Source organism: Electrophorus electricus, unplaced genomic scaffold (genome assembly GCF_041902795.1).
Source record: "Electrophorus electricus isolate QZ-2024a unplaced genomic scaffold, ASM4190279v1 Scaffold159, whole genome shotgun sequence".
In the NCBI taxonomy this organism is placed as follows: Eukaryota; Metazoa; Chordata; class Actinopteri; order Gymnotiformes; family Gymnotidae; genus Electrophorus; species Electrophorus electricus.
The window spans coordinates 102,501-112,500 of record NW_027658440.1 but is presented as its reverse complement, the minus strand read 5'-3'; the positions used below and the strand labels follow the sequence as shown (position 1 = coordinate 112,500).

General features: G+C 55.7%; 2 non-coding genes across 2 annotated transcripts; both read left to right on the top strand.

Annotated features, from left to right (window-relative positions):
• The first annotated feature begins 6,732 nt into the window (after window positions 1–6,732).
• LOC145654806 (18S ribosomal RNA) lies at window positions 6,733–8,571 on the top strand. Its single transcript, XR_014120994.1, has one exon. It is a non-coding gene; the product is annotated as an 18S ribosomal RNA (ribosomal RNA).
• An 880-nt stretch (window positions 8,572–9,451) lies between these two features.
• On the top strand, window positions 9,452–9,605 carry LOC145654804 (5.8S ribosomal RNA). The gene has a single exon (XR_014120992.1). It is a non-coding gene; the product is annotated as a 5.8S ribosomal RNA (ribosomal RNA).
• Window positions 9,606–10,000: the final 395 nt, after the last annotated feature.

The following is a 10,000-nucleotide window of genomic DNA, read 5'->3' as shown; positions in this document are numbered from 1 at the left end:
AGTAGTAGTATGATTTAAAGGCACAAAGTGATTGAAGTGTGCCCAGGCCCAGAGCTACTTTGCTGGGCATGAATGTGTTTGAACTCTTGGGCCTGGAAGTCTATTTCTAGGCTTATATAAAGGGTCAAACTTCTTGAAGTGTGCCCAGGCCCAGAGCTACTTTGCTGGGCATGACTGTGTTTGACCTCTTGGGCCTGGAAGTCTGGTAGTAGTAGTAGTAGTAGTAGTAGTAGTAGTAGTAGTAGTAGTAGTAGTATGATTTAAAGGTACAAAGTGAATGAAGTGTGCCCAGGCCCACAGCTACTTTGCTGGGCATGACTGTGTTTGACCTCTTGGGCCTGAAAGTCTATTTCTAGGCTTATATAAAGGGTCAAACTTCTTGAAGTGTGCCCAGGCCCAGAGCTACTTTGCTGGGCATGACTGTGTTTGACCTCTGGGGCCTGGAAGTCTGGTAGTAGTAGTATGATTTAAAGACACAAAGTGATTGAAGTGTGCCCAGGCCCAGAGCTACTTTGCTGGGCATGAATGTGTTTGAACTCTTGGGCCTGGAAGTCTGGTAGTAGTAGTATGATTTAAAGGTACAAAGTGAATGAAGTGTGCCCAGGCCCAGAGCTACTTTGCTGTGCATGACTGTGTTTGACCTCTTGGCTCTGGAAGTCTATTTCTAGGCTTATATAAAGGGTCAAACTTCTTGAAGTGTGCCCAGGCCCAGAGCTACTTTGCTGGGCATGACTGTGTTTGACCTCTGGGGCCTGGAAGTCTGGTAGTAGTAGTATGATTTAAAGGCACAAAGTGATTGAAGTGTGCCCAGGCCCAGAGCTACTTTGCTGGGCATGATTCTGTGACCTCTTGGGTCTGGAAATGTGGTACTTTGAAGGATTAAAAGAGTGAAACGGTCTGAAGTGTGCGCAGGTGTAAAGCAACCTTGCTAGGCATGAAGGTGTGACCTCCAGGGCCTGGAAGTCTGGTGGTAGTAGTAGTATGATTTAAAGGCACAAAGTGATTGAAGTGTGCCCAGGCCCAGAGCTACTTTGCTGGGCATGACTGTGTTTGACCTCTTGGGCCTGGAAGTCTGGTGGTAGTAGTAGTATGATTTAAAGGCACAAAGTGATTGAAGTGTGCCCAGGCCCAGAGCTACTTTGCTGGGCATGACTGTGTTTGACCTCTTGGCTCTGGAAGTCTATTTCTAGGCTTATATAAAGGGTCAAACTTCTTGAAGTGTGCCCAGGCCCAGAGCTACTTTGCTGGGCATGACTGTGTTTGACCTCTGGGGCCTGGAAGTCTGGTAGTAGTAGTATGATTTAAAGGCACAAAGTGATTGAAGTGTGCCCAGGCCCAGAGCTACTTTGCTGGGCATGAATGTGTTTGAACTCTTGGGCCTGGAAGTCTATTTCTAGGCTTATATAAAGGGTCAAACTTCTTGAAGTGTGCCCAGGCCCAGAGCTACTTTGCTGGGCATGACTGTGTTTGACCTCTTGGGCCTGGAAGTCTGGTAGTAGTAGTAGTAGTAGTAGTAGTAGTAGTAGTAGTAGTAGTAGTAGTATGATTTAAAGGTACAAAGTGAATGAAGTGTGCCCAGGCCCACAGCTACTTTGCTGGGCATGACTGTGTTTGACCTCTTGGGCCTGAAAGTCTATTTCTAGGCTTATATAAAGGGTCAAACTTCTTGAAGTGTGCCCAGGCCCAGAGCTACTTTGCTGGGCATGACTGTGTTTGACCTCTGGGGCCTGGAAGTCTGGTAGTAGTAGTATGATTTAAAGACACAAAGTGATTGAAGTGTGCCCAGGCCCAGAGCTACTTTGCTGGGCATGAATGTGTTTGAACTCTTGGGCCTGGAAGTCTGGTAGTAGTAGTATGATTTAAAGGTACAAAGTGAATGAAGTGTGCCCAGGCCCAGAGCTACTTTGCTGTGCATGACTGTGTTTGACCTCTTGGCTCTGGAAGTCTATTTCTAGGCTTATATAAAGGGTCAAACTTCTTGAAGTGTGCCCAGGCCCAGAGCTACTTTGCTGGGCATGACTGTGTTTGACCTCTGGGGCCTGGAAGTCTGGTAGTAGTAGTATGATTTAAAGGCACAAAGTGATTGAAGTGTGCCCAGGCCCAGAGCTACTTTGCTGGGCATGATTCTGTGACCTCTTGGGTCTGGAAATGTGGTACTTTGAAGGATTAAAAGAGTGAAACGGTCTGAAGTGTGCGCAGGTGTAAAGCAACCTTGCTAGGCATGAAGGTGTGACCTCCAGGGCCTGGAAGTCTGGTGGTAGTAGTAGTATGATTTAAAGGCACAAAGTGATTGAAGTGTGCCCAGGCCCAGAGCTACTTTGCTGGGCATGACTGTGTTTGACCTCTTGGGCCTGGAAGTCTGGTGGTAGTAGTAGTATGATTTAAAGGCACAAAGTGATTGAAGTGTGCCCAGGCCCAGAGCTACTTTGCTGGGCATGAATGTGTTTGAACTCTTGGGCCTGGAAGTCTATTTCTAGGCTTATATAAAGGGTCAAACATCTTGAAGTGTGCCCAGGCCCAGAGCTACTTTGCTGTGCATGACTGTGGTTGACCTCTTGGCCCTGGAAGTCTGGTGGTAGTAGTAGTATGATTTAAAGGCACAAAGTGAATGAAGTGTGCCCAGGCCCAGAGCTACTTTGCTGGGCATGAATGTGTTTGAACTCTTGGGCCTGGAAGTCTGGTAGTAGTAGTAGTAGTAGTAGTAGTAGTAGTAGTAGTATGATTTAAAGGCACAAAGTGCTTGAAGTGTGCCCAGGCCCAGAGCTACTTTGCTGTGCATGACTGTGTTTGACCTCTTGGCTCTGGAAGTCTATTTCTAGGCTTATATAAAGGGTCAAACTTCTTGAAGTGTGCCCAGGCCCAGAGCTACTTTGCTGTGTATGACTGTGTGACCTCTTGGCCCTGGAATTCTGGTGGTAGTAGTAGTATGATTTAAAGGCACAAAGTGAATGAAGTGTGCCCAGGCCCAGAGCTACTTTGCTGGGCATGACTGTGTTTGACCTCTTGGGCCTGGAAGTCTGGTAGTAGTAGTATGATTTAAAGGCACAAAGTGATTGAAGTGTGCCCAGGCCCAGAGCTACTTTGCTGGGCATGAATGTGTTTGAACTCTTGGGCCTGGAAGTCTATTTCTAGGCTTATATAAAGGGACAAACTTCTTGAAGTGTGCCCAGGCCCAGAGCTACTTTGCTGTGTATGACTGTGTGACCTCTTGGCCCTGGAATTCTGGTGGTAGTAGTAGTAGTAGTAGTATGATTTAAAGGTACAAAGTGAATGAAGTGTGCCCAGGCCCAGAGCCAGGCCTGGGCAGCAGGGGGCGCTCCTGGCCATGCCCAGCGAGTTTCGTGCGAATCGGACCTGGTCCGGAAGAGATACGAAGGGAAAACTCATTACTCGTCGGGGTGGCACATCCAGGCTCTCGACCCTCCCAAAGCGTCCGACCAGGGTGCACCCTGCCGGGCATGGTTAGCCGCCAGCCCCCTTCCTGGAGGTCTGGTTGGCACGGGGTTTTGATTTTTCGGTTTCATATCTCTGGGCTCCTTGGGAGCAGAAAGTCGGTTGAGGGCCCTTTGGAAAGAGCCGGGGCTGCCGTTTAACGCTGTCCAAGCGGCAGGCGAAGCGCACCCACCGTTTTTACGCTATGATTTTTTAAAACCGCCGGGGCGGCAAACACAGGGCCGGTCGGGTTTGAAGACGAATATCTCTTCGGCCCTTGGGAGGAGAGAAGCAGCGCGGGTCACCTTTGAACGCGCTCGCTGCCAGGAACGTCTGGCGTAAAAGTTTCGTGGGAATCGGACGTTCCTAGGCTGAGAAGCGAGCGCCCGCCCTCGGGCGGTCGGGGGCCCCTTTCTCATTCCCCGTCTGGGCTAAAAATACGAGGTCGGACCCGATGGACTCGGGAGACTGGAGAGTACCAGGGAGACCCTGGAAGCAGGCGACCCGACCCACGCTTCGCTGTCTCCTCGGCCCTCGGGAGTAGAAGCGCGGGGACGGTGGCGTGGGCAGCAGGGGGCGCTCCTGGCCATGCCCAGCGAGTTTCGTGCGAATCGGACCTGGTCCGGAAGAGATACGAAGGGAAAACTCATTACTCGTCGGGGTGGCACATCCAGGCTCTCGACCCTCCCAAAGCGTCCGACCAGGGTGCACCCTGCCGGGCATGGTTAGCCGCCAGCCCCCTTCCTGGAGGTCTGGTTGGCACGGGGTTTTGATTTTTCGGTTTCATATCTCTGGGCTCCTTGGGAGCAGAAAGTCGGTTGAGGGCCCTTTGGAAAGAGCCGGGGCTGCCGTTTAACGCTGTCCAAGCGGCAGGCGAAGCGCACCCACCGTTTTTACGCTATGATTTTTTAAAACCGCCGGGGCGGCAAACACAGGGCCGGTCGGGTTTGAAGACGAATATCTCTTCGGCCCTTGGGAGGAGAGAAGCAGCGCGGGTCACCTTTGAACGCGCTCGCTGCCAGGAACGTCTGGCGTAAAAGTTTCGTGGGAATCGGACGTTCCTAGGCTGAGAAGCGAGCGCCCGCCCTCGGGCGGTCGGGGGCCCCTTTCTCATTCCCCGTCTGGGCTAAAAATACGAGGTCGGACCCGATGGACTCGGGAGACTGGAGAGTACCAGGGAGACCCTGGAAGCAGGCGACCCGACCCACGCTTCGCTGTCTCCTCGGCCCTCGGGAGTAGAAGCGCGGGGACGGTGGCGTGGGCAGCAGGGGGCGCTCCTGGCCATGCCCAGCGAGTTTCGTGCGAATCGGACCTGGTCCGGAAGAGATACGAAGGGAAAACTCATTACTCGTCGGGGTGGCACATCCAGGCTCTCGACCCTCCCAAAGTGTCCGACCAGGGTGCACCCTGCCGGGCTAAGAGAACAGCCAGGTGAACCCTGGAGGTTCCGAACTCCAGACCCCTGGACCCGACGGCTCAGTCCGCCTCAGGTGCACTACAGAGGTCCTCGGGCTGTCCCTGAGTGCATTAAAACGGAAATCAGAATTACTCCCCCGGGTGGCACTTCCAGGCTCTCGACCCTCCCAAAGTGTCCGACCAGGGTGCACCCTGCTGGGCATGGTTAGCCGCCAGCCCCCTTCCTGGAGGTCTGGTTGGCACGGGGTTTTGCAAATAGGTCCCGTCGGGTATATGGGAGAGCAAAGAGAATCAATGGGGTCCAAGCACTAAATTCATCCAGTGGCGTTCTCTGGAAGCCCAAGGGGAGTCCGAGGGGTGTTCGGCCGGCAAGGGGAGCTCTCCCTCGGACACATGATCAAACGCCTGTCCCCTACCGGAAAGTGGTGTGCTCTGGATGCCCCCCCCCCCCCCCCATCCCCCGAGGGGGGTGCTTATCCCGCGAGGGGAGCCCTCCTCGGGTTAAGTGAACCATCATGCCGATTCCCCTATGGAAGTGGGCACATCCAGGCACACAGTCTGCTTTGCTCTCCCCGACCCGAGTGCGTCTGTTGGGCTGAGTGTACGCCCAGGCAACTGGATCCAATGGCTCAGTCCGCCGCAGCGTGCTTCGACGATGGGTCGTACAGCCATGCCACCAGGGTGGGCGTGTTTGTAAATGTACCAGTGGATTCTCGTCGGCCTGCCACATCCATGGTATCGACCCACCAGGCCTGTCCGACCAGGGGTTGACCCTGGACGGGCACGGTCTGTGGTTTGGCCCTTGTCCTAGATGAAATCGGGCACGGGGTTTTCTGGCCAGGTACCATCGGGTTACTGGGAGAGCGGCTTCGGTCTCCAGGTGAGACCAATGGTGAAGCAGCACGAGGCAATGGAGAGCATGCAAAGCGATGGGGAAGCCATGCACGGCAATGGCCACGAAAAAAAAAAAAAAATCACTACGGAAGGAACGTGAAGAACAAGGAGGAGTGTAGTGACACTGCCCAAAGCTGCCCGGTGTTGCAGGGGTCTATTGGTGTGTTGCTTCCTTGTTTGGTAGAGTGGAGTACCAGACCCGCCAGGGGTAGGCAAACCATTCCCCCTACGGTAAGTGAGGAGCCAGCCATTTGACGAGCGGGTGTCCACGTGTACGGGTGCGAGCGCTATCCCCCCACACGGGGTTAGGCCACGGCCTTAGGTGGACGTCTGCCGACCAGCCCCGGCTGATCCAGAACTTCTGATGTGGAGAGCGGTTTTGACAGATCCTCCCTGGTTCTAGCGGGTCAAGCCTCTGATGGGGGGTGGGGGTTATTTGTAACCCATCCCAGAACTCTCTGGGGGAGACTCAGACGGCCAGTCTGTCTACTCAGTTGTCCTATACTGGTGTCTGTGGTTTGGGAGGAAGGGAGTGCCCTGCTTTGTTGGCCTCCTCTTCAAACCTACCTGGGCCCACGAATCACTCTTCTTGGTTACATCACGAAACGTAGGTTGAGCGAGGCTAGGGGGGAGGGAATTCGACGAGGTCTTTCCCTTGTCCCCCCACCAGCGGCCCACGAAAATCAAAACGGCGTGAAGAGAGGGAACGCCGAAAGCACCTGGAGTCGGCCGTCCGCACCTCCGGAGGAGGTGGACGGGGTACGGTGCGGGCATGACCGGATGGGACAGCTTTGCATCAAGGTGAGAGGTCGGCGTCCGAAGGCCAGAGGGCGGTGCGCGAGCACGTTTACACTGGCCGCGGAAGCTGTCCTGGGTAGCCCTGTATGGCGTCTGGACCTGACGGCGCACGCACTTACAACCCGCTGCTTCCTAGCCCCCGGAAGGGGAGGCGGATGTCACTCGTGGTTCATCCCAGACCACGGTGCAAACTACCTGGTTGATCCTGCCAGTAACATATGCTTGTCTCAAAGATTAAGCCATGCAGGTCTAAGTGCACACGGCCGGTACAGTGAAACTGCGAATGGCTCATTAAATCAGTTATGGTTCCTTTGATCGCTCCACACGTTACTCGGATAACTGTGGTAATTCTAGAGCTAATACATGCAAACGAGCGCTGACCCTTCGGGGGATGCGTGCATTTATCAGACCCAAAACCCATCCGGGGGGCTCGGGCCCCCCGGCCGCTTTGGTGACTCTAGATAACCTCGGGCCGATCGCGCGCCCTCCGCGGCGGCGACGTCTCATTCGAATGTCTGCCCTATCAACTTTCGATGGTACCATAGTCGGCTACCATGGTGACCACGGGTAACGGGGAATCAGGGTTCGATTCCGGAGAGGGAGCCTGAGAAACGGCTACCACATCCAAGGAAGGCAGCAGGCGCGCAAATTACCCATTCCCGACACGGGGAGGTAGTGACGAAAAATAACGATACAGGTCTCTTTCGAGGCCCTGTAATCGGAATGAGCGTATCCTAAACCCATGGGTGAGGACCCATTGGAGGGCAAGTCTGGTGCCAGCAGCCGCGGTAATTCCAGCTCCAATAGCGTATATTAAAGTTGCTGCAGTTAAAAAGCTCGTAGTTGGATGTCGGGAGTGGGCTGGCGGTCCGCCGCGAGGCGTGCCACCGCCTGTCTCAGACCCTGTCTCCCGGTGCCCCCCGGATGCCCTTGGCTGGGTGTCCGGACGGGGCTCGGAGCGTTTACTTTGAAAAAATTAGAGTGTTCAAAGCGGGCCCGCTTCTCGCCTGAATACCTGAGCTAGGAATAATGGAATAGGACTCCGGTTCTATTTTGTGGGTTTCCTGAACCAGGGCCATGATTAAGAGGGACGGCCGGGGGCATTCGTATTGCGCCGCTAGAGGTGAAATTCTTGGACCGGCGCAAGACGGACGAAAGCGAAAGCATTTGCCAAGAATGTTTTCATTAATCAAGAACGAAAGTCGGAGGTTCGAAGACGATCAGATACCGTCGTAGTTCCGACCGTAAACTATGCCGACCCGCGATCCGGCGGCGTTATTCCCATGACCCGCCGGGCAGCGTGAGGGAAACCACGAGTCTGTGGGTTCCGGGGGGAGTATGGTTGCAAAGCTGAAACTTAAAGGAATTGACGGAAGGGCACCACCAGGAGTGGAGCCTGCGGCTTAATTTGACTCAACACGGGAAACCTCACCCGGCCCGGACACGGAAAGGATTGACAGATTGATAGCTCTTTCTCGATTCTGTGGGTGGTGGTGCATGGCCGTTCTTAGTTGGTGGAGCGATTTGTCTGGTTAATTCCGATAACGAACGAGACTCCGGCATGCTAAATAGTTACGCGGCCCTCCGCGGTCGGCGTCAAACTTCTTAGAGGGACAAGTGGCGTTCAGCCACGCGAGATGGAGCAATAACAGGTCTGTGATGCCCTTAGATGTCCGGGGCTGCACGCGCGCCACAATGGTTGGATCAGCGTGTGCCTACCCTACACCGAGAGGTGCGGGTAATCCGCTGAACCCCATTCGTGATGGGGACTGGGGATTGCAATTATTCCCCATGAACGAGGAATTCCCAGTAAGCGCGGGTCATAAGCTCGCGTTGATTAAGTCCCTGCCCTTTGTACACACCGCCCGTCGCTACTACCGATCGGATGGTTTAGTGAGGTCCTCGGATCGGCCCCGCCGGGGCTCCTCGCGGGCCTTGGCGGAGCGCCGAGAAGTCGATCAAACTTGACTATCTAGAGGAAGTAAAAGTCGTAACAAGGTTTTCGTAGGTGAACCTGCGAAAGGATCATTAACGGGTAACGCTGTCCGGCGTGCCTCCTCTCCCGACCCCCTCGACTTCGCCGTCCCCCCGCGTCGGGGCCCAGGGTCGAAAGGGTCTTCGGGGTTGCTGTTACACGTGGTCGCTTGCAGGTCAGGCTGGACAGAAGGCATAAAGGAGGAGCCTAGTCCCTCCCACCCCTTCCTCGTCCTCCGCCTCTTCCTCCGCGTCGTCCTTCAGCACCCCCCCCCCGCAGGCCCCGGTATTCTCTGGGTTCCAGCGCGAGAGACGCGTCGTTCAAAAAACTCGGCGTCCCCGCTCGTCGGGCGAAGGCCGGTTTCCCCTCACCTTGCCGGCAGGAGAAGCGCCTGCGAGTCGAGCGGGTCGTACGGGTCCGTCCCGCGCCCTCCCTCTCGCTCGCACGGCCGCTGCCTCCGTCCACCGCGAGGGGTTTTCCTATTTTGTTGTCCTTGTCATTCATCCCCGTCCCCTTGCTCGCTGACGAGCGGACTTTCCGGGGGGGTTGCGAGCGCTGCTCCTCGTGGGGCAGGCCATGGCCCTTCCTGTGTTCGTCCGCCCACCGGCGTCCTGGGGCGTGGTGGTGGTGGGTGGCGCAGCCGGTTCCCCTGCTTCTCTCTCTCAGAAAGGAGTCTCAGGGGACCCCCGGCAGGTACCTAGGGCTTGGCCCACGCTACGTGAGTTCCACCCCTTTCGAGGGGTCGGACGGGGCGGGCGCGGAGGGCCGCGGTTCAAAGACTGACTCGTCTGCCACGTGGGGCGTGTGGGCAAAGCGCAACCCCGCGCCCGTTTCAACACTCGCAGACGGGGGCGCCTGACCGGTTGGTGAAACCTTTTAAACCTGTCTTTGTAGTCGTGGTGAAAGACCTAAACTGAGCCTGAAATAAAAGAGTACAACTCTTAGCGGTGGATCACTTGGCTCGTGCGTCGATGAAGAACGCAGCCAGCTGCGAGAACTAATGTGAATTGCAGGACACATTGATCATCGACATTTCGAACGCACATTGCGGCCCCGGGTCCATCCCGGGGCTACGCCTGTCTGAGGGTCGCTATTCCTATCTGTCGGACCTGCCTTCTCAGGCGGGACCGCGGTTGGAGGTTCGTAGGTGGGGGGGTGCCCCCTGGCCTCCGTCTTCCTAAAAGCAGACGGTTCCCGGTCGCTGTCTCGGTGAGATCCGGTCGGTGGGTTCGCTGCGGTTGAGTGCCCGTTCTCCGTGCACAAGCTTCTCCTCCCCCGCTTCGGTTCGTTTCGGTTCGTTTCGGCTCCGCTCCTGGCCTGGCCAGGAACGTGGTCCCCTGCGCCCGAGAAAGAAGCGAGCGTGGCTGCCGGTGGGTTCTCTCCGCTTTGGCTGCCCACGTTTTCGCTTCTTTTCTCACCCCCTGCGCAGGCGGATCACGGAAAGGTGTCTGTTCTGTTCCGTTACGTGCGCGAGCGGAGGGAGGT